At 41.4% G+C, this 23532-nt stretch overlaps 1 protein-coding gene across 6 annotated transcripts in view; it reads left to right on the forward strand.

The window, feature by feature from the left end:
* The window catches only part of ncoa2 (nuclear receptor coactivator 2), a 154507-nt gene that overhangs the window by 37037 nt on the left and 93938 nt on the right, over positions 1-23532 (forward strand). For all 6 annotated transcript variants that reach the window (XM_007886931.2, XM_042332452.1, XM_042332453.1 and 3 more), the window contains one exon: positions 12682-12761. The gene's annotated coding sequence lies outside the window, so the exon portion shown is untranslated. The remainder of the gene's footprint in view (positions 1-12681; positions 12762-23532) is intronic.

Consider the following 23532-nt stretch of genomic DNA (forward strand, 5'->3'; position numbering starts at 1 on the left):
CCCTGTCGCCTACCGGCCCCCCACGCCCTGTCGCCTACCGGCCCCCCCCCCCCCCCCCCCCCCACGCCCTGTCGCCTACCGGCCCCCCCACGCCCTGTCGCCTACCGGCCCCCCACGCCCTGTCGCCTACCGGCCCCCCCACGCCCTGTCGCCTACCGGCCCCCCCACGCCCTGTCGCCTACCGGCCCCCCCACGCCCTGTCGCCTACCGGCCCCCCCACGCCCTGTCGCCTACCGGCCCCCCCACGCCCTGTCGCCTACCGGCCCCCCCACGCCCTGTCGCCTACCGGCCCCCCACGCCCTGTCGCCTACCGGCCCCCCCACGCCCTGTCGCCTACCGGCCCCCCCACGCCCTGTCGCCTACCGGCCCCCCCCACGCCCTGTCGCCTACCGGCCCCCCACGCCCTGTCGCCTACCGGCCCCCCCACGCCCTGTCGCCTACCGGCCCCCCCACGCCCTGTCGCCTACCGGCCCCCCCCACGCCCTGTCGCCTACCGGCCCCCCCCACGCCCTGTCGCCTACCGGCCCCCCCACGCCCTGTCGCCTACCGGCCCCCCACGCCCTGTCGCCTACCGGCCCCCCCACGCCCTGTCGCCTACCGGCCCCCCCACGCCCTGTCGCCTACCGGCCCCCCCCACGCCCTGTCGCCTACCGGCCCCCCCCGCCCTGTCGCCTACCGGCCCCCCCCGCCCTGTCGCCTACCGGCCCCCCCCCCCCCCCCCCCCCCCCCCCCCCCCCCGCCCTGTCGCCTACCGGCCCCCCCCCGCCCTGTCGCCTACCGGCCCCCCCCACGCCCTGTCGCCTACCGGCCCCCCCACGCCCTGTCGCCTACCGGCCCCCCCACGCCCTGTCGCCTACCGGCCCCCCCACGCCCTGTCGCCTACCGGCCCCCCCACGCCCTGTCGCCTACCGGCCCCCCACGCCCTGTCGCCTACCGGCCCCCCCACGCCCTGTCGCCTACCGGCCCCCCCACGCCCTGTCGCCTACCGGCCCCCCCACGCCCTGTCGCCTACCGGCCCCCCACGCCCTGTCGCCTATCGGCCCCCCCCACCCAATTGGGTCAGGCTCCGCCACTATCAAGTGCTCCGGAATGCTACCCCGCATAAAGCACGCTATATAAATGAAAGTGTGGCATTGCAGAGTGTTTTGTTTACATTTTATTTTCAACAAAACAAGACTTTCTGTGCTGGTGTTTCTTCCCCCAATAGTCATTCATTTGCTCACTCAACCAAAGAAAACCCTTTCAGACTGGGTTGATTATACGTTGGGAAATTTCTCTGAGTTATGAATGTGGAAAAAAAGTGAAAATTTCTGACCTTACAGTAAACTGAACAGCTGTGTGGAGCACCTACACATGGCAGAACTTTTCGTGCTCTGTATGTATTTCTTTCCTCTCTCTCTCTCGCACATGCCTTGGTGTCTGTCTCTAGGTTTAATTATGATGATCATGTTACCAACCCCCCAATTCCCCGGAAGGCAGACAAACAACTGCAATGACAGGACCTCACTGAGAACAGTACTATATTTGATTCTTTATATAAAGTTGAAAGTTTCTAGAAGATTTGTTGGCATGCAATTAAACTGAAGCTTCTGGCGCCTTTCTACAGACTTGAAACTGGCACTTGTTAAATTAAATTCTAAATCTTGCTGCAGGGATAAAATTATAGTGGAAACTCACGTTAAAGTTACTCACAAAACTCACTAATGTCGTCAGCATTTTGCAATATTTTCCTTTTTTTACTTCAATATATTGCATTAGTATTGTAATATAAACTCAATGCTGAGGTCAACCTGTTAATGTAGCTGAAAATCCTCAACACTGCTGATCTAATTTTTGAGTTTTAAATATACTGTACTAAGAGTGATCCAGAAAGGAAGAACAGTTTGGTGCTTTAAAGGGGGTGGTCTGTTACAATTCAGTTTTTGACTGCTTTTTGTCTTTTATTTGGCATGTCAGTACTCACTAGATAGGCAGATTTGAAATAACCATATTTGCTTCTGTTTGTGACCCTGCAGCTATTTTCCCCGGCTCTCTGTAATCTAACACCAATACCAGATGTTAGGAGGAGGAGCTTCAAATTTTTTGGACTCCAAGGAGTGATGAATACATGAAGCCTGTTTTGTAAAACTATGGTCCAAAACAGAAGTACCTTTATTTCGGGTTGAAATTAAAAGCCACTAAAAAGTCAAAATCTAACCTAAATCGAGCAATGTGGGAAACCAAGCTTTTTCTTCCAATGTCATTTTTGTTATAACTAGTTATTTAATAATAGTAATAATCCTTGCATTTGATATAGCGCTTTTCATGTCTTCTATATTGTCTCAAAGCACTTCACAGCATATACTGTAAAGTGAATTAACTGTATATTTATGGGCGAAACGCAGCAGTAAATTGTACACAGCAGTGTGCCACAAAGTCATGAATTGAAGTGACCAATTTATTATTGTTCTTTTTCTTGGGAGATTATTATCAGCGTATGGAGTAAGGAACTTGCCCAAGCCTTCAACCTGCCGGGAACCGAGCCCAGGTCTCTTGCTTGCAAGCCGAGCGCTCTAACCATTGAGCTACAGGACTCCATATTTAAAAATCTGTGATATTACGAGAGGCACGGCTTTAGAGCACTTATCCTGCGAGAGTTTGTTCTTATGTCAGTTGGTTCATAGAATGAACTCTAGAAAGTTTGTTGTTTTGTAGTTGATACTCTAAACCACCGTGTTTTTTTTCAACTAACAAGTTCAAATTAGACGTCAACTTTGATTGCTTTCAATGTGGAATTTGGATTGTGTTTGAGTAGATTCAGGAGGTCAGTGATGTGACTATAGTTGATGTATGAAAGTACTAAATCAATTGTGTCCCTCCAATTGGGTTTCTGTGCCGCCCACAGCACAGAAACAGCCCTGGTCAAAGTGACAAATTACATTCTGTTCATCTGCGACTAGGGATCCCTCTGCCTCCTCGTCCTCCTTGACCTCTCTGCTGCCTTTGACACCGTCGACCACTCTATCCTCATCCATCGCCTCTCCTCTCACCTCAGCCTTCACGGCTCTGTCCCTGACTGGTTCAGATTGTACCTCTCGCACCACTTCCGCTTCAATTACACAAACAGCTTCTCCTCTAGCCCTTACGCCGCCTCCACTTCGTCTCCACAAATGGCTTCTCCTCTAGCCCCCGCACCATCTCGTGCCGTGTTCCTCAGGGCTCTGTGCTTGGTCCCCTCCTCTTCAATGTCTATATGCTTCTTTTTGTTGACATCATCCGCAGACATGGGGTCAACTTCCACATGAATGCAAGGATTATTATTATGCGGATGACACCCAACTCTTCCTCTCTGCCTCCACCCTTGACTCCAGGACCACTGCTGTCCTGACAGAATGTCTGTCAGACATCAAGTCCTGGATGAGACCTAACTTTCTTCAGTTGAATGTCAACAAGACCGAGGCTCTCCTGATTGGCTCCCGTCAGCCCCTCCTCACCTCAGGCGCTGACAGCATCACCATCCATGGTTGCACACTCCACCTCACTGAGCCAGTCCGGAACCTTGGGGTCTTGTTTGACCCTCAACTATCGTTTCTACCCAACATCTGTGCCATGACCCACTCTGCCTTCCCCCACTTCCACAACATTGTCGGCTCTGCCACTGTCTCACACCGCAGGCCCCTGAAACCCTCATACACTCTTTCATTACATCGAGGCTTGATTATGAAAACTCCTTGCTTGTCGGCCTCCCCAACTCCTCACTCATTCAGAACTCTGCAGCCCATGTCCTCTCCCGCACCAGGCTCTGTGACCCTATCACCCCCATCCTCACCGACTCCACTGGCTTCCCATCACACAGAGAATACAGTTCAAGATCCTGGTCCTCACCTTCTGCCACTCTGCTTCCAACCTCTGGAACTCCATCCCACAGTCCCTCTGCCTCAGACCGTCCCTTGCCTCTTTCAAGGCGATCACCCTGCTTCTCCCATCCCCCGCCCTCCCTGATCCCGACCCCCAGCTTGGGTGCAAAATTCTGTCTGTCTAGCGCCTTGGAAGATCTTCCTGACGTGAAAGGCGCTGTACAAATGTAATTTTGTTGTTGTTGTATGTGTTCTCTCTTCCTCTTTCTCCCTGGCTCATCTTATCTTCATAAATGCTCTGTGAATTCTTTTGGCTTGTCACACTAATATAACTGAATACCCCAACATATGCATTGTTGAGTGAAGACTTGTCTTGCAGCTAGTGGAATTGGAAGAGAGACCTAAATTGTGAGCAGGTCTGAGCATTAAACATCTTGCATGTTTGGTCAAAAACATCTGACCTATGTGGAGTGAATATTTTAATTGCTGTGCTGACAGGCTGTGAATTATATTTCCTTTCTTCACCATCGCTTTGTCTCTTCCCAAAATCTGTGGGTGCCATTATTTAGAAGTGTTGTATCGGGTAACACTTGGGTCAGATGTGGTACCAATTAGTGGAAATGCAAAACCTCTTCACTGCCCTACTGGACTGATGCTGAGTCTTCTGGGATGAGCCAGGATAGAGAAACAAAAGTGTAGGCACCAAAAACTAGTATAATTAATTGATGGTACATCTGACACGCCAATTAGTAATTGAAGTACTAATTCCTATTTGGTTTGGGCTACTTGAATGTGAATCAAGTAAAACTTAGTTTGTTACGTTAGGATAAATTGTGAAATTTGACTGCAGGAAGTAGCAGCAGTGTATGGGTTTTGGCTTCTGTTGGTGTCATTTTAGGAAAGATTGGGTGTACCCATAACCTCCACTTATTGACAAATTATTGGCACAATTTATCTTGGAATTTGCAGTACCGGCTTTATATGAAAATTATTGATTGTATTTTGATTGATTTTTCTTTTTTGAGTCATAATAATAATCCTTGCACTTGATGTAGCGCCTTATGTCTACGAGACGTCGCCAAGCGCTTCACAGAATATACTGTAAAATTAATTGACTATATAATTTGTGGGCGGAATTCAGCGGCCAATTGTGCACAACAGCGTCCCACAAACAATCGTAGATTGGGTTGACAATTTTTATTTTTTTATTTTTTGAAGGGATTATTACCCACCGAACAGTGATCTGCCAATTAACTAACAACCAGGTTCCTACATACTGCTGGGTGAACAGGCATGTGGAGTAAGGAAACTTACCCAAAGTTTGCCTGGGAATCGAACCCAGGTCCTCTTGCTTGTGAGGGGAGTACTCTAACCGTTAAGTTGCAGGACTCCACATAACTTCAGTGCCTTTTAATGTAGAGAAGTTCTCAAATTATTTTACAAAATATGATTGGAAATGACGTATAGAAATGTAATTTGCATTGTATTTAGCTTGTTTCATCTTGGGGTTGTCTTAAAGTGCTTCACACTACTGGTTGGTGGGTATCTGTGCTAGAGACTGGGAGGGGAAAGCGACTGAGTGGCGGATGCTGTTAAAGCAGATTATATGCACTGTAGCCCTGTTTATAAAATTTCATTGTAGTGCTGATTTGATATAATGTGAATGGTGCATGCATTACATTCACTGCGCATGTGTGCAGCTGGTTGGCATGATCCTGTGTGCCGGCTGGTTCCTGTATTCCATCCAGTTTCTCACTAAGAATGGCTTATTTCTAGGTCGTTAGGTCACTGCTAACTTAATTCCCTGCACACTGTGCGACCTAGACGTTGGCCATATTTTTACGTAGGTACCTGGCCAGCATACACAAACCAAATCCACAGCTGAACATGTGCCATGAAAAGCTATGATAGCAGGTTAGAATTTTATGATCCCACCCGTTTTGAAGCTCCACTGTATTATAATGTTTGCATTTGATATAATACTTCATCACATTGTCCAGTGCTCAGACTTTATTCTGCACGAAGGACGCTATATAATTGCAATAAGTTGTTGTCAAAATCTCAAAAGTGCTTCAACATTTACTGTGAAATGTAGTGATTGCATTTGGCAGCTAATTGGTGCAAACAGCCATGAAGTGAATGACCAATTGTATATGAAGGATTGTTGACCAGGACATCAAGTAAAACTCTTCCCTTTTCCAAGCATGACGTAGCATCTTTAATGTCCACCTGAACAAGAAGAGGGGACCTTCGTTTAATGCCTCAACTGAAGGACTGGAGTGTCAGTGTAGACTGTGCTCAAAGTCCTTGTGTGGGGCTGGAACCGACATGTGACTCAATGGTGAGAGAGCTACCAAATGAGCCAGGATGACCCAATGTTTATTTTTCTGATTGCCTTATAGGATCAGGCAAGATAAGTGAATTGTCTTGCAGATCACTATTGCATTACAGCACAAAAAAGTTGCTGGGAGATTGGGGCTCAGATGTTCCAGGTGGCCTGGCTTTCAGCCTTTCTCCCCCCACACTCTGGAACGCCATCCCACAGTCCCTTCGCCTCGCTTCCTCCCTTGCCTCCTTCATGGCCGGTCTCAAGACCCTTCTCTTCAACCGTGCCTTTTTTGTTCTTGATTTGTTCTTGATTTCAAGATCCTCATCCTCACCTACAAGGCCATTCACGGTCTTGCTCCCTCCTACCTCTCCAACCTACTATCCCCCTACCTACCTGCACCCTCCGTTCCTCTGGCTCCGGTCTGCTCCACGTCCCCCGCCCCAACCGCCCTACCATCGGTGGTCGGGCCTTCAGCCTCTCAGCCCCTAGGCTCTGGAACTCCATCCCCCAGTGCCTTCGCCTTGCTTCCTCCCTTTCCTCCTTCAAGGCCGGTCTCAAGACCTTTCTCTTTGACCGTGCCTTCAGCTCCCCTCTCGACTCTCTACCCCCTCCTCGCTCCCTCCCTTCCCTCCCCTCACCATTTCCCCCCTCCTCGCTCCCTCCCTTCCCTCCCCTCACCCTGACCATTTCCCCCCTCCTCGCTCCCTCCCTTCCCTCCCCTCACCCTGACCATTTCCCCCCTGCTCGGATCATGACCCAACTGTGCAGCGCCTTGGGACGTCCTCCTGACGTGAAAGGCGCTTTATAAATGGAATCTTGTTGTTGTTGTATCTTGTTGTTTGTTCCCCATAATCTAAAGTGAAAACAGATCCTCTGACAATGAAGATGTTCCTCAAGAGTATTAGGCACATAGACCGTCTGCTTAAAAATAAACTTGGCAACATGTATAGGACCTTCTGTATATTTGAAACTATTGGAGAACTTGCTGTTTACGGTACTTGAGATCTTTGAATTGGGCCCGTCATGGATCTTGAAAATCCGAGTTGAATGTAATATTCCACTGGTTAATTACTATAATGGCTTTCAGGTGCAAGGTACACTGAACACATCAAATGAGGAGTCTGGATAAATTTGATTCATAAGGCCACAGATTCTTTAATGCTGTTCGTGATGGGTGATTTCCCACAGGTGAAATCGGTAGGGACCTGGGGATTAATTTTGGCTCCTGACTTGGAGATTTGTTTGAAAGAGTGCTTAACGAATTTCAAATTATGTCTATAGTCGGCTGAAATAATAATACAAAGCATATGTTTGACTTTTTACTTCTATTTGGCTTCACACCCAGAAGGCAACAGCTGCAGTGTGGAAAGAGAATACCTAACCCATATCTTATGGGACTATTGCAGACTTTTGGAACCAATTGCAGATGCTTTGGCTCCAGTCAACATAACTGCTTCCCTAATGTTTCGAGAGATTTCTATGGCATTGAGACACTAATTCCCTTTTGCCCCTCATGCTTCCCCCAGCAACCTGTTCATCACTTCATAAGTTCCCAGATCTTATGGTCCACACAGTGTTTTTAGTAGTAAAATAATTAATTGAATCGGTAAGTATAATGCATACGAATACATTCATCTTATGAAAATTAATGTTTATTTTGTTCAATTTATTCTTAGAGATTTAAAACATTGAGGCCAGTTTTTCTTCATAAGAATTTTGTGAGTTGATAAGAAAAGCAAATCTAATTGTAGCCTAGGACAAGAATGTCCAAATTGCAGATGTTTTGCACTACCGGTTTTAGACTCAATTGTGGACCGAAGTAAAAACACTCTCTTTGGTTTTGGGGATGGCTAGTGTGGTAAATTTAAAAATTTATGTGTGTAAGAAGAGGTTTTTCAGATTTAAGTTAAATGGAGGTACATTTCTGTGCTTTACCATTGCTCACCGTCTCCCTGTCTCAAGCAGATTGAGTTAAAGATGCTTGTTCTCACCTTCAAATCCCTCCACAGTTTCACCCCACCCTACTCTGCTACCTCCTTCAACCCTACTCACCTGGTCTCTCCCTTTGTTCAACAAACACTGGACTGCTTCTTATTCCCTACCATATCTGGTCCACAATCGCCAGGTGGGCTTTCAGCCATTCTGCACATGTTCTCTGGAACTCTATCTCAAGAGTCCCTCTGACTAGCTTACTCCCTCCCACCCCTTGTTCTAGACCATTTCTCCGAATACGTTTGGTCATCTATCCCCTTCCTTCCCCCTTTGGCTCTCGCCCCAAGCTCAGATGCCCAGTCAGCTGTGTCATGTGCTTTGAGACATTCTCCTCATGAGGTGAAAGGTGCTATTTAAATGTTGTAGAAAATACGTTTTTAGTTATTACTGCTGTGCATAATTAAACTAAGAATTTTGAGTAATCATTATTATTTTGCTGGTTATACTGAGATAATACACCAGTACTGTATTTTTGACATTTATTCAATATGTTTGACAGTAATGAAAGGTTTGTACATTCTAGGGGACTGAAGTCTTGCAATTCAGTGATTTGTTTTTAGCGTATGGTCTATAATAATAATCCTTGCATTTGATCTAAATTTGGTCTAGTTTTGATCTAAATTTTACCCAATTCAGTACGAGTTCTGTTTGAGGAAAATTATGGTATCTTTCAACAGGAAAGTTTTCTGATTTTACCTCAAAATTGTCCCAGCTAATACAGTGGGATGTTGTATATTAGATACACAAGTAACCTGTGAAATTGCTCTGAAGTTGAAGGTTTTTGATTTCAACTAAATTTGCCTTACTGAGTATTTGGGGTTTTCATGTGGATGAGTTTTGATCAGAAATAATTCCATCATAGATTAAAATGAAACTTCTTTTACATTATTTATATATCTTCAGCGCCTGTGGGAACAGCTGTAAATTGTGACTAACTTCTGTGGTGTAGATTTTCGCCACTCTTTGGGGAAGGCCTACAGGTTAGGAATGGGTGAAAACTGCTTTGCTGGTTGTATCGGGGCCAAAAAAATAAGTCGGAAGCATTCTCTCTCTCTCTCTCTCTCTCGGGGATTAGGCAGTGGTTACTCCCAACAGAAGCAGTTGTGCAATTGGCATCCTTATTTCTATAAATGCAACAAATTTGTATTTTTCTTGAAGGGCTGAATTGCTAATACGAGTACTATTGTCTACCACATTCAGATTACTCCTTCACAGGAGAGGAAGTGGCTCGAAGTGCAAAACCCTAGTGGACTACAGAGATTGGGAATGTGCCAAGTTATCACAAGTGAATCAACTCAGATACACACATTAGTCACATTTTTATGAAAATAATATGTCTGGCAGCCATGTACATATGTCACCTGGCTAATGACATTTTTTGTGGGTCAATCGTTCCATAGATAAACTGATAGAAACAATTGTATAAACAAGTACAAAGGTTCACATGGCTTTCTAAGCAGATTGATGGAAGGGAGGGTTATTTATGAATTATGGAGATTCAAAAAAATTATGAATTATAACTGTTAACATTTAGCAAGACATACAAGTTTGACTTTTTTTATGAAAGCACTTTGAGGTCAATATTTTTAAGTTGTGTGGAGGAGCATAATAATAATTCTTGCATTTGATATAGCGCCTCACCATGTCTTCGAGGCGTCTCAAAGTGCTTCACAGAATATATTATAAAGTGAATTGACTCTGTATAATATGAATGTAGCTATATAATAGTTCAAAATTTGACAATGAAAATTCATCATTGAATAATGGGATGTGCTATTTATTCTGTAATAAGCTTATTTTATTTTGATAGTAGAGCTCCAGCTTTGTAGGTACATTGCTGAGTTTGTGCAAACAATTATGTCACAATCTTCCCACTCCAGTCATTTGTCAGAAGTTGGAAGTGAAGCTTGGTAGGTTAGTCTTTGAAGTGAACGTCTTTCATCTAAAATGCTGTTTCATCACAAAAAAAAAAATCCTATTTTAGACTAGAACGTGGGCATTTTAATTTTTTTTCTATGAAACTTGCAAAGGAGTTAGTTATAAATGAGTGTTGTTTTGATCAATTTTCAGCACTTTAAAATGGATTTAAATCCATGTCCAAGTGATTTCATGCAGCATGCAAAAAATTGTCTTTGGACTTGCGCTTCATATAGGATAGTCCAACATTAACAGGAAAGATGCATTTAAAATCTTTGATGGAAAACTTTGTTTGAGTGTTATGTTTAAGGTGCATCACTTGCTACATATAATTGATGAGAATTTATTTAGGAAGGCTTTAGTTTTGGATATTTGGCCATCTTGCTATTTGGGCTGTTTTTATTGACCATAAATGAGGAAACGTTTTCTCCACAAGACAGTTGGGCAGTATTGAATAGTGGAAATGTAAGGAAGGATAGATCATCTGAAATATTGTTTGATAACCTTTGGAATATAAAGTCATTAATGAGTAAATAGTGAGGTAGTCCAGAAAAAGCCATCTTGTATGAACATTCATTCCATCCTTAAAAAACGCTGTTCATCAGTTGCCTAGCTCCCATTTTATTCTGACTCTAATCCACGCGCACGGTTGGCACATCGGTCTCATCTTAAATCTATTCTGTTAACCTAGTTTTCAAGTAATTTGCAGTTTTGATTGCATTTTAGAGGTGGGATTCTACATTTACAGTTGACAACTGTGCAAGCAATTTCTTAAGTGTGAAAAGATTATAAATTCAAGAGTTTTAAGAGCTCAGTTGAAAGCTGAATCAATGCTTTGCAGAGTATGGAAACTGATTGAGGGTAGAATTTGAACTGAGGGAGATATAAACCAGCTCGAGATGTAACAACTTGCTTTACACACACCCCTTCACACGGGTAACTTCTTGAAGCACTACTTTTTGTGCAGTAATTTTTTAAAAAATTCAATATTTCAGCCTAGCACTTCATTAACCAAATATCAAATGAGCCTGTTCTTAAAATACAACCTCTGAATTTCAACTGGAGGCACTTATATCAGGTTAACGCACAGGGGAATGCATTCGTGAATTAAAAACCATGTCAAGTATTCCAGATAATTAAGCAATAAGTTTTAGATGTTTTCGAGCTACAATTCAGTCATGGGCATGGATTTCTTTACCTCTGTGAGTTAAGGTGTGTGATTTCAATCGTAAAGCCTAGACTGCAAAATGTTTCAATGAGAAGGTGCTAAGGGAGTGCTTTTTGTTTTCTCCTCCTCTTAGTCTCCCCAACAAAAATAGGATAGGGTTTCTCTTCCATATTATGAAAGCTCTCAGAATTTTAACCAAATTGCTTCCAGAGTAATATTTCAAATTTGTAAAACTGAAGGAATGAAAACACTTTTTATAATGGATTATTTATGTAGTCCGTTTTGTGATGCTGCTGATATTTGGGTATTGCATATTAGCCAAGGTGTAATTATGGGTTTGAATTTAGAGTGCCTGTGATCTGCCAGAAGTGTCAAATTGACATTGTAATTGAAATAAAAAGCAGAAAATGTTGGAAATGTACAATATCTGAAAAGGTTAAAGAGCTGATTATCTCCACTAATTGGAACTAGCCCCTTTGTGGGTAAGAAGACAATATGGAGAGTTGGACATCACCCAAAAAGCAAATTGGCTGCAGTGACGGTATAATTTACATCAAGAATTATACCGTCATTGTAGTACATATGGCGTCAGGCCTTTCCTCTTTGCCACTTTTTCTTAGATTTGTCTGTGTCTCCCATCTTTCTAACATTTTCTCTATCTGATTTTTATCTCTAAACTTAAATTGTATATTGCAATAGACTTTGTTACCAGCAAAAACATTCATGTTGCTGTGCACAAAAATGCTAACATCACATATCTGGACTGGGACTTGGAACGTCTCTAATACCTGTGCACATGCATTCATATCTGCGCAGATCGGTATTTTTGTTGGTATCTTGCAGTGCGAGTGTGTTCATACAATGCTTATCTTAAATGTTTGTGTACATTTGGTTCTGTCACTGACTTCATGAATAGTTTTTTGTGCTTTATTTGTACTGAATATCCCTGGTTGGGCATACTTTGATGTACTACTCTAATTCAACATTGTGCCTTCACTTCAGGCTCTGAAGGGCACTTCTTCCTGCACTAGAGTGATATTTTTATTTTGTACAGTATATCAGTCATCCATGTGGCCTTTAAATCCCCTTAACTTTTGAATTCTAGCAATTTTGTGCTATGAAATCATGTCTGTTTGGATGAATGCCCAATATACTTGGCAGAGAGAGCTGATTCTCGTGCCTAGTTTTGGGTTGATTCAAACTTAGTCCAAGAGGTAAAAATACAGCAGGGTTGCATTGTGAGCAACCTAGTAGCTCCATAAAATACTTTCCAACTCTTTGATTTAATGAATTCCATATCATAACTTAATAAAGAATTTTTGAGTTGTAAAATATGTATTGTAATGACTGATTCATGTATTGAAAAATATAGTCTAAGGAATAGAATGGGGTTTGTATACTGTTGCGTTTTAAATAGTGTTTATTTGCTCTTTTGGCAGAGTGAAAAGGATAATGTCTGAAGATTATCAATTGTTTTACAACCGAAATGCCCTAGGGGTGTTTTTGGAGTAAAACCAAGGTATGTGTCTTTTTTTACTTTAGTATTATAATCTTAAATATTGAAGTTCTTAGTTCATATTTTATATAATAGAAACATGGGTACATTTTAGTAATTTGTTCTTTTACTTAGAAAGTTAACTATTACGTGAAATTTGAATCAATATAAATGCCAGGTATTATGTCAAAAGTTTACAAAATGTTCTTCCATGCATAGTTTCCTATATATTAATTAGAACACTCTCAATAGACTAAGTATTAAGCGGTATTGATGTAGCTTGGAGGCATGCGACTAGAAGGTATTAGTAAAAAGACAGCCATTATTTGAGCAATGGAAAGAAGTAGCAGGAATTTTCGATTGTGCCGCTGTGTAGAATTGTTAAAGAGGATCTATTTGATCAGTAAGTCCATACGGATTTGTGTAGGGTTGTCAGCTGTCATTGTGAACAAATGACAGAGGAGATAAGCTGCTGCTTGCGCACGTCCTCAATATGTGATCCAGTTTACTTAATGGTAGTGATTGGTTCATTGTTGTCCTTTATTATATCAAATGATTCTGATGAAGATGGGGCTCCTTCTTCACAACTATCTATTAAAAAAGCAGGGAAAAAAGTACTTTTGTTTTTGTGATTTACTGAAGTACGGAAGTTCAGAATAGCTGCATTAAATTGGGTTTCTTGGCAAACGTCGACTATCCATGGGTAGTATGTTTAAGTAGGAAATAAAATTGGGGGGATGAGAAGGAAGAAACATTACTTTTTGTAGTGACAGAATGAAAAGTATCATATGGATCAAATGGTAACTTTCTTAGGTATATGTTTGATTCCTTTGTCACCAGATGCTCTTAAGTACCATATCCACATGTCCATTCTTAATGTCTTTCAAATGCAGCTACCCTTCCTTTTTGACTGAGCGTTGGTTCGTGACTGAGCAACTTATGAAATCCTAAATTTTGGAATGTGTGATATGGGAAAGGAAACACAATTCGCAAGTTTGCAGTTTGTGCCACTTCTGTTTACAACAAGTGGCTGGAGACTTTTGATCAAAGGGGAGCAGGGAAAGAGGATAAAGAGTAAATTAAGAGCAAAAATTACTTAACTTAAAAATAGTTGAAGAAAACACGCAAACCTAATTCCTAGTGTCGGGGGTCCATTTCTATTGTAGGTTTTTTGGTTCTGGTGTACGTAATTTTTACATATGAAGAACAGTGGAAAGGCCCAAAATTCCCTATATCCAGCAGTTTGCTTGATCTCGTTATGATATTCATTGCTCGAATCTGAAACTTAACCATGTAAAACCTGGGAAGTCTGTGAAATTTATGCCGCACATGCCTGTGATGAAGCTTTCAAGAACCTGGTTAATTGCGCTAATGATGACATTTTATTTTTAGTGGTTGATGAAACGTTAATGGTTATAACTTTATGCAGTATATTCAAAAAGGTGTACTATTCTTCATAATCAATCTTTCTCCTATGTTTGTACTGCACACAAAAAGCCAGAAATTTAATCTAAGGTGATGCACTATTATTGTTGCTTATGCTTACAGTAAATAAAGTTTATGGCTCAACCAACATTTTACTGAAACTTCAGCAAAGGGTGTAGATACTAGAATTTCTATGTATGATTGTTTAATAAAGGGTAAATTGATTAAAATGTATTTGCTTCAGCATCATCACTTCTGAAATTGCATTGACAATTTACTGACTGAGCGGATTTAAGTTACAATATTAATCCTTGCATTTGATGCATTCTGTGCCTTTCGTGGAGTCTCGTAGCGTAGTGATTAGCGTGTTTGCCTCGTAAGCACGAGGACACAGGTTTGTTTCCCGAGCTGGGTGAAACTTTAGGTAGGTTTCCTTATTCCACATGTCTTCATTTATCTATCTGTAAGTAGGAACCCAGTTGATTAGGTAATAATCCCTTCAAAAAAAATGGTCACTCAATCCATGACTATTTGTGGGACACTGCTGTGCGCACTTGGCTCCTGTGTTTCGCCCACTGTCACGGTCCCCCGTTTTGTTTTCTTTGCCTGTCTGTTGTTTAAATTTAGCACTTTAAATAATTAAATTTTTTTGTGCATTTAACGTTTTTGATACTTATGGTGCCATCAAGTCTGACTCTAGCGTTGATAACAACAATTTGAAGTAATTGAAGCGATTGAAGTAACATGAAGTAATTGGTTCTATACAATTGCCCTAATTAATATTAATTAATATACAATTACCCTAATTTGGGGAGGGGCTCAATGCCCATAAAAGAACGAGCATCACGTGCTTGTGGTTGCTATTTTTCTACCTGATGACCACCAAGGTACGTGCTCTGATTATTGATGAGTAGTAGTCAGAGGTTGGTTCTTTGTGCACTTTACATTAACTTCATTACAAGTGGCTGCTAACATGTGTAGTTTAAATGTGATTAATGTTTGTTATCTCATAGTTGTGTTTGTTGATATTTATCGTGTGGTTTAATATTTAATGCAGATTTAATTGAAGCTACAGTAAAATTCTGTTGAGCTAACTTAACCGTGCTTAACTCGAGCTTTCTGTATAAATCAAAGGAGGGAATACATAAACAGGTTCAGCTGAGGTCACAGAGGTGTAAAATAAACCTCTTGATTGACTGAAGCTTCCCAATTTGCTTTAATTTAAATAACAATTGGTAGTACCTGTTGTTGCGGAAGAACTCATTAGTCAAGTTACACCTAGTTATAGGGACTTGCATTCATTAGTGAGGATTGAACACAGAGGCCACCCAGTACACTTTGCGAAGGAGAGCGAGCCATAATAATAATAATGCTTGCATTTGATATAGCACTTTTCACGTCTTCTAGACGTCTCAAAGCGCTTCACAGAATATACTGTAAAGTGAATTGACTGTATATTTGTGGGCGAACGCGGCAGCCAATTCCGCACAAACAGTCGTAGATTGAAAATGGCCAATTTTTTTTGTTTTGGAGGGATTATTATTAGGCTCTGTGTGGAGTAAGGAAACTTGCCCAAGGTTTCGCCCTCTGCCTGGAATTGAACTCGGGTCTCTCGCTTGCAAAGCGAGTGCTCTAACCACTGAGCTACAGGACTCCACATATTGTGGGTGTACACATAAGGGTGATGGACAGCATTTTACAATATTCCGTAAAGCGCTTGGAAACATCTCAACGAGGTATGTGATAAAGCTCTATATCAAATGCAAGGATTCTTATTTTTTATTCGTCAGGAGGATGCCTCAAAGCGTTTCATATGATTTAATGTGTAGTGACTATTTTGTAAGTGAAGTTAGTTGAAACAATAACTTTTACAATGATGTTATAGATAAGCTTTGATTTTTTTAAAAAAAGGAATCTTGAGACTAAATTAAGTAAGGTCTTCAAATTTAAAGATCCAGTTAAATGTGTAACACATGGTTCACAGATTGTGGTTTGAATAATGGGACCTTAGTTTTCTGAATGGGTTAGTGGGTAACTGCTTTGAGACGCGCACAGTTGAACGACGAGGGAAAGTTGAGAACCGTGAGAAAAATGTTGGGTGAAGTCAATTGTTGGCTTTAAAAGCCATAATAACGTTGTAGGAGAAAGTTAGTCCAAGGAGTAAGAATTGTGCAATTTTGAGTGGAGATATCCAAATTAGATGGCAGCCATGGCGAAGAATTGAAAGGTGTGAAGAATGACTTTGAAGAATTTTAATAAAAACATTATTTTCCTGCCTCAACATCTAATGTGTATATTGAGGTTGGATTCAGCCATTGAGCTGCAAGAGAAATTAAGATCATGAATTTTGAAAGTTGTGGTTATCATGCTATGGTGGGAACGGTCATTTATATGGTGCACAAACACTATGGGAAGGAGTGGAACCGTGAGAACCCCTGAGTTGGAAAGTTTGAGGAAGAACTATCCTCTTAGCAAAGCATTTTGAGAAAAAGAACAACCATAAACAAAATTTGTAGAAGACCACAAAGGAACGAATCTGGTCATTCCTAGTGGTGATAAACCTTTACGTTTTTCTTGCACTAAGAATGATTTATAGTTGTCTCAAGTAAATTAATATTTGCACTTGACTAAAAATAGCTTTCATAGAAATCATATTGACCAGAATATTGTAAAAGCATACACATTTCATTGTTTTACAAGTTACTTTTGGGCAGTATTTTTTTAAAAACGCAGGCAATATTTTATACATCTTCATTATTTTTTATATTATGGCTTCTGATGATATAACACACACTGGCAATGATTGGATCCCAATAACCTGGGAAATTTGTGTAATTTATCCTGCACGTGTCGCTCTAAAAAAACCACTGTGCTCCTCAACATGCTGATCTGGTCAAAATTTCAGACTCAATTTTGTCCAAACCAAAATAAAAAACACAACGAGCTTGGCCTGATTCTTTATAGAGAGCAGCTTTGCCAAGATGATTCACTTGCGTGATAGTGGCCACTAACTGCTTTGGAGAGATTATTTTAAATTGCAGCCTTCAGTCTTTTGTTTCCAGATGACTGGTGATTTAAAGGGGCATGTTCGTTAAAGTACATTGTGACAAGCAAACGAGAAATGGTTGTTGCATCCAATGATACCGTGTCAAAATGAATGAGAAATCATTGAGCAGAAAGTGCATGGCGTTTTCAAAATATTCTTGATTGTGATAGTAGCCATTTGATGTTATTCTGCTGAATAATAGTGACATTTCTGCCTTTTATTAAAGCCCAGTACAGTATAATTGTGGTTGTGAACTTATTTGTGAGGTTGCATGCGATAAAATAACAAATGTAACTTTGCCAGTTCCAAGCTAGCATTGGTGCCATTTTTGTTATGACAACCTTAAATTGATTACCAACTTATCTGGTTTTACACTAGTGGGTATTGGGAGCTTGGCCTCAGTTGGTGTTTGGGGGATCCTGCTACTATTTCTGGAAGTAACTTTGTAGTCGTGGCCAGTTCTCTGTTCTGACCTGACTGACTAGGATCATCAACTGCCTCTGCATATAGGAACCTCGGGCATTCAAGGTATTTTGAGTGATCGGGCACCTTTCCTCTTGACATTCAGTAATTCTACTGCCATTATTTGGCAACTAGCTGTCCCAAAACAACTCCTGTCTTTACATTATGCAAAGGACTGTGGAGTCCTGTAGCTCAGTGGTTGAGCACTCGCTTTGCAAGCTAGAGACCTGAGTTCAATTCCAGGCAGGGCGAAACCTTGGGCAAGTTTCCTTACTCCACACGCCTAATAATAATCCCTCCAAAACCAAAAACAATAATAAAATTGGTCATTTTCAATCCATGACTGTTTGTGGGACATTGCTGTGCGCAATTGGCTGCCGCGTTCGCCCACAAATATACAGTCAATTCACTTTACAGTGTGTTCTGTGAAGCGCTTTGGGACGTCCTCCCGACGTGAAAAGCGCTATATCAAATGCAAGGATTATTATTATTATTATTATTATATTGCAGATGCTGGAAACCTGAAACAAAAGCGGAAGTTGCTGGGAACACTCAGCAGATCAGGCAGCATCTACGGAGAAAGGAAAGTGAGTCAGCGAGAGGACGTGGACCCAAAACATTGACTCACTTTCCTTTCTCCATAGATGTTGCCTGACCTGCTGAGTGTTCCCAGCGACTTCTGTGTTTGTTCCTGTCTTTACATTGTTTGTCGGACATGATTGGCTGCTGCATTTCACCCACAAAACAATCTGACAATTCACTTTACAGTATATTCTGTGAAGTGCTTTGAGATGTCTAGAAGATGTAGGACTATATCAAATGCAAGGATTATTATTAGTAGTGAGAATCCTGTAGCTCAGTGGTGAGAATACTCGCCTTGCAAGCAAGAGACACTTGGTTCAATTCCCGGCAGGACGAAATTTGGTCAAGTTGCCTCTGTTTGCCGAGCAGGATATAGGAATATAGGGTTGTTAGTCGATTAGCAGATCGTTTTTCCAAGGGTAATAATTCCTTTTTTAAAAAAAATTGGTCACTTCAATCCACGACTTGTTTGTGGGATATTGTTGTGCGCAATTGGCTGCCACGTTTCGCCCACAAAATATACAGTCAATTCACTTTACAATATATTCTGTGAAGCACTTTGAGAGGTCTCGAAGATGTAATGAGGTGCTACATCAACTGCAAGGATTATTATTGTTGCTTAGGCAATGGGATCAAGCCAACTGCGCATATGCAGGCGTCGTTTGCCACAAATAGTGTCTGTAGGCTGTATAAAAGTACTTTATTTCAGCTTTGGTATATTGAAAGAGCAATATAAAATAATTATTAAAGATATAACCTTTTCCTCAATATATTCTGTTAACTGCTGGTATTTTGTGTGCTGAATAAGCACTTCCTGTAATGCCTTGTGGGAAAAAATTGATTTGTGAAGAGACCCTGATCCTTAGATATTATTGATGGAATTGGACAAACAGACCAGAGGTTCACACTGCAATGCAAGCATTATCACATGGGAGGAACAAAAAACTACTGTTCAATACCAAGTTTTAGGAAATCTTATGTACAGAGGAAACCTTTTTCTTGAAAATTACATTGATTTTTTCAAAAAAAAGTTTCCTTGTATTTCCGTCAGTGCATCTGGCTCCTTGATATCTGTTGACAGAACACTGTTAATGATCATTCCAAAGCAGATAATAGCTGCTCTCATGTAAGTTGAAAATATTGACTTGTGTTTGTGTAAATGAAAAGAATTTCTACTTGGATTTGTTTGTTTCAAGTACCCAGATATTTCGCTGCTGGTAGTGCAGTGTATTACCTGATGTAATTTGCTGGTTTGATTGTCCTCTGTTGTTTTCGGAGTTGAACAAAAACATAGTTCATATTATGGATATTGTTCACATTGCCAAACTAGCAACTCACAGTATCTGCTAATGTAAGAAACCCATTTCAAAGCTAGTTATGGAAGAATAGAAAGCAGAATTTAGGAGGAATGAAATTCCTTCAGATTTCCTGCTGAATAATAATAATCTTACATTTGATATAACGTCTTTCTCATCGGGTGACAGTCTCAAAGTGCTTCAACAACAACTTGCATTTATATAGCGCCCCTCACGCAGGGTAGTGTCCCAGAGCGCTTCACGGATGCACTAAAATTTTGTAGTTGAACATACGAGTTCAACTGCGATGACTAACTTCGTCTCCTTGTTTTGATCAATAAGATGATGAGTGGGTGGAATACAGTGCATTGACCTTTATATTTCTATACAGCCTTTCAAGAAAGTAAGGAGAAGTGGGATGCTGGCTACTACTTTCTCCCTTGGCCAGAGTGGTGGCACTATTGCAACAATCCCACTGCAATCTTTACCAAGATCTTTTGCATTAGGGAATTGGACAATATGCAATAGTATGCATCAGCCAGGCTCAGTTGGTGGGAATCTCGCCTCTGAGTCAGATTGTGGGTTCAAGCTTTACAGAAAGATGTGGAATTTGTGTAGCCCGTGCCAACAATTCAGTGCAGTGCTGGTGGTGTGCTGCATTGTTGGAGTTGCTGTCCTTCAGATGAGATGTTGAACCAAAGTCCTACCTGCCTTTAGACAGTCCTAAGTTGCTCTTCACCACGACAAGTCAGTCAACAGACAAAGCACTTCAGATATTTTGTAGTCATAAATTGTCTTGGCGTTTTTGTAGCATGCCAAGATTATTAGGAGAATCCATTCATCTTTCTTGTCTTAATTTGCATTTTAGGTTCCAAATTTACATATAGGTTTGCAATGTTTAGTCAATTACTGATTAATTCATACAAAAATAGTTAGATCGCGGTTGGGGCTGTTTGAAGTCTGGTGTGCTCTGTCAGAATAGGAGCCGTGGACAGAGAGCAGTCTCGGTAAACATGTATGCACTATGGAAGAGAGGTTATTAGAACAGTAGTTTAAGAGGGATCTCATCTGAAGAATGGCATCTCCAGTAATGCCCCCATTTCCCCAATAATGTACTGGAGTTCGAGCGTTACTAACTGAGCTAAGCTGACGTGCTTGATGGCCAAATATCCTCCCTTATACTTTTACTCCATTTGCTTGTTTGCTGCAGTACTGGAAATTAGTACACACCGTATTCAAGCCCTAATTGTCATTTACATGCTGGATAATGTTGGATTGCATTTAAGTAGCTCACTGCACAGTTAAATCTTTTTATCCTTCGGGGGGGAATAACCTACAAATGGAGGAATGAATGCATATGAGTGATATTTTGGTCAGGCATTGATTTTGGAGTGCAGTAAACAATGATGATACCTGTGGGTTTGTGCTAGATTTTGTTGCAGCAAAAATGTTATCTGAAAGTACATCTAATGATAGGATTATCTGGAAAGATTTGAATCAATAATTGGAAGACTATTCAGTGAAAGTTGACTGTAGTTTGTAGTATCTGATTACAGACAATAATTGGGTTGTTTCAGCATGTTACTGAACCATTGCTGCCCATTTGCAGTCTAATGTGTTTATCGCCCAGTGTTCTCCCAATGGCATCTTGAAGTGTCTTGTGCTTAAAAAATTCATGAGCACGATTAGCCTTTAATGTCAAATAATCAATCAACAGTTTAAATTAAATGACATTAACTTAAATGTCTGCTATGAATGGCTAATTGTACATTTTTTAAAGCAAACCATTGTATATTTTCATAATTTTTCTGAAGGTTGCTTTTTTTCTCTCCTGTAGCTTGTCATGGAATGTTTGGAGTTTTGTACTTTTACAATGAGTATGATCCATTTCTCTCCCTATGGTACTGACTTGTTGAGCTGTGATTTAAGTAATGCCTTTCACGTCGTGAGAATGTCCCAAGATGCTGGACAATGAGGGGTTTGCATCCAAGATATGGGTTGGGATCAGAGAGGGGTGAAGGGCACGGGGTGGAGAAGGAAAGATGACTGAAAATGTGGTTGACAAGTAAGGTCTTGAGACCGGCTTTGAATGAGGCAAGGGAGGGGGCGTGGCGGAGGGGCTCCGGCATGGAGTTCCAGAGAAGCGGAAGGCCCGACTGCCGGTAATGGAGCAGACCAGTGCCAGCAGAGCAGAGGGACAGACAAATTAGTGAAATTTTAATAGGTTGCAGAGATAGTGTGGAGCAAGTCTGTGGGACAAACCAAATTAGTCAAGTTATCTACCCATTAAAGAGTCTGGTATCCGCATTTGGCAAGCTACCAGTGTAAAGCAACAAGACTGAGTGGTCAGTTGCCAGGGCTGCATTTTAATGGGTAGAAAACGACTAACTCTCTACCACTTTCAGTACGTTTCCCAATAGGGAGTAACATTGGGCAAGTTTCCTTACCCCACACACCTTGTTTACCTAGCAGTAAGTAGGGACCTGATTGTCAATTGGGGGAATCGCTTTTCTGGGGGTAATAATTCCTTCCAAAAAAAATAAAAAATTGGTCGCTCAATCCACGACTTTGTGGGACAATTTGCTGCAAAACATATACTGTCAATTCGCTTTACAGTATATTCTGTGAGGCCTTTGAGACATCTCGAACACTTGATAAGGTGCTATATCAAATGCAAGGACTATTATTATTATCCATAGCACTGATGATGGAGTTGCTGGCCCAAATTCCTGTTCTTTTCTCCAGCCCCCACCTCTCTCAAGCTAAAGGAGCTATGGTTAGCAGCAGTGAATGGACCCCAAAACCATGAACCACTTTACACTGAAATCTTGAGTTCTAAGGTTATATGATGAAATATGTTTTTTTTACAAACCATTTGCTTGTTTACGAAAACAATGTATGAAAAATAAATGGTACAGCTGGCTCATTCTGTCCCACGCAAATATATCAATTGTGTAATTGAATTCTGTTAGTGGCAGGATCTGTGAGCATTAAGGCAAAATAACTCGTGACTAAATGCTGACCAACTTACTGCTTATAAAAAGTAGGGCAAGAGCGTGATCAAATGAGACATTTGGCTCTGAGAAAAAACTGCAAAACTAAGAATATTTTTTGAAGGATTGTAAATTGAGAAACCAGAAACAGAATCGATAGTGAAAGCAAGCTGGAAGGTACGAATCAAAGTGATGGTTTACAGAACACTGTCAAAGCATAAATTGTGTAACTGGTGCTCTTTTTATAATCTCAACTTGGACACTTTTTTAAATCATGCAAAAGCATCTTCCTCTTCCCTCCTCCGTATCATGTATTTACTGGAGCTAGCTCCAAGGTCACATGCCTGTTAACGAAATTTGGAATACAGTTGATCCACTTGTGGTCTTTGCAGTTGGGTCTGCAGTACTCCAAGGCAAGAATTCTTTCCAATTGGCTGCCACTAATCCCGCAAGCCAAAGCTTCATCAGGTAAGGCAGTCTGGGAAGTTTGCCAGACAGTACTCTCAATGGCAAGTTGTGCAATTTTAGCTGGTAAAACTCCAGCAGTACCTCAACACGTACTCTGGGATCCCCAAGTCTCGAGTCTTGCCCGATTTTGCCTAATACTTTTCTGTAAATATATCCCATGGTGGGGGATGGGGGTGGGTGGGAAGAGGAGGAGTACATACTTCCAGACAAAGGGAATTTTTCATGCATCGATGGCCTACATGTATAAAATTTTGTGTAGTGTGAATGCTCGAGCATGGTGAATATTCAAGTGCTCCTGGACGCTGTCCCGCATGAAGGGCATCATGTAAATGCAAATTGTGGTTGTAGTTGGGTTTTTGTTCATGTGTCAGACACCTTTACGGTCCTCAATATTAGCCTGTGCATTTTACCACATTTCTCAATTAAAGAAAACATATTTCCTTTTTCTCTCCTTTATCCCCCCTCCCCCCCATCTGATCAGCAATAGAAAAGAAATGTCCTCTTAAATTGCTTGTTTGGGAGAC

This window comes from Callorhinchus milii, unplaced genomic scaffold (genome assembly GCF_018977255.1).
Source record: "Callorhinchus milii isolate IMCB2004 unplaced genomic scaffold, IMCB_Cmil_1.0 Scaffold2, whole genome shotgun sequence".
In the NCBI taxonomy this organism is placed as follows: Eukaryota; Metazoa; Chordata; class Chondrichthyes; order Chimaeriformes; family Callorhinchidae; genus Callorhinchus; species Callorhinchus milii.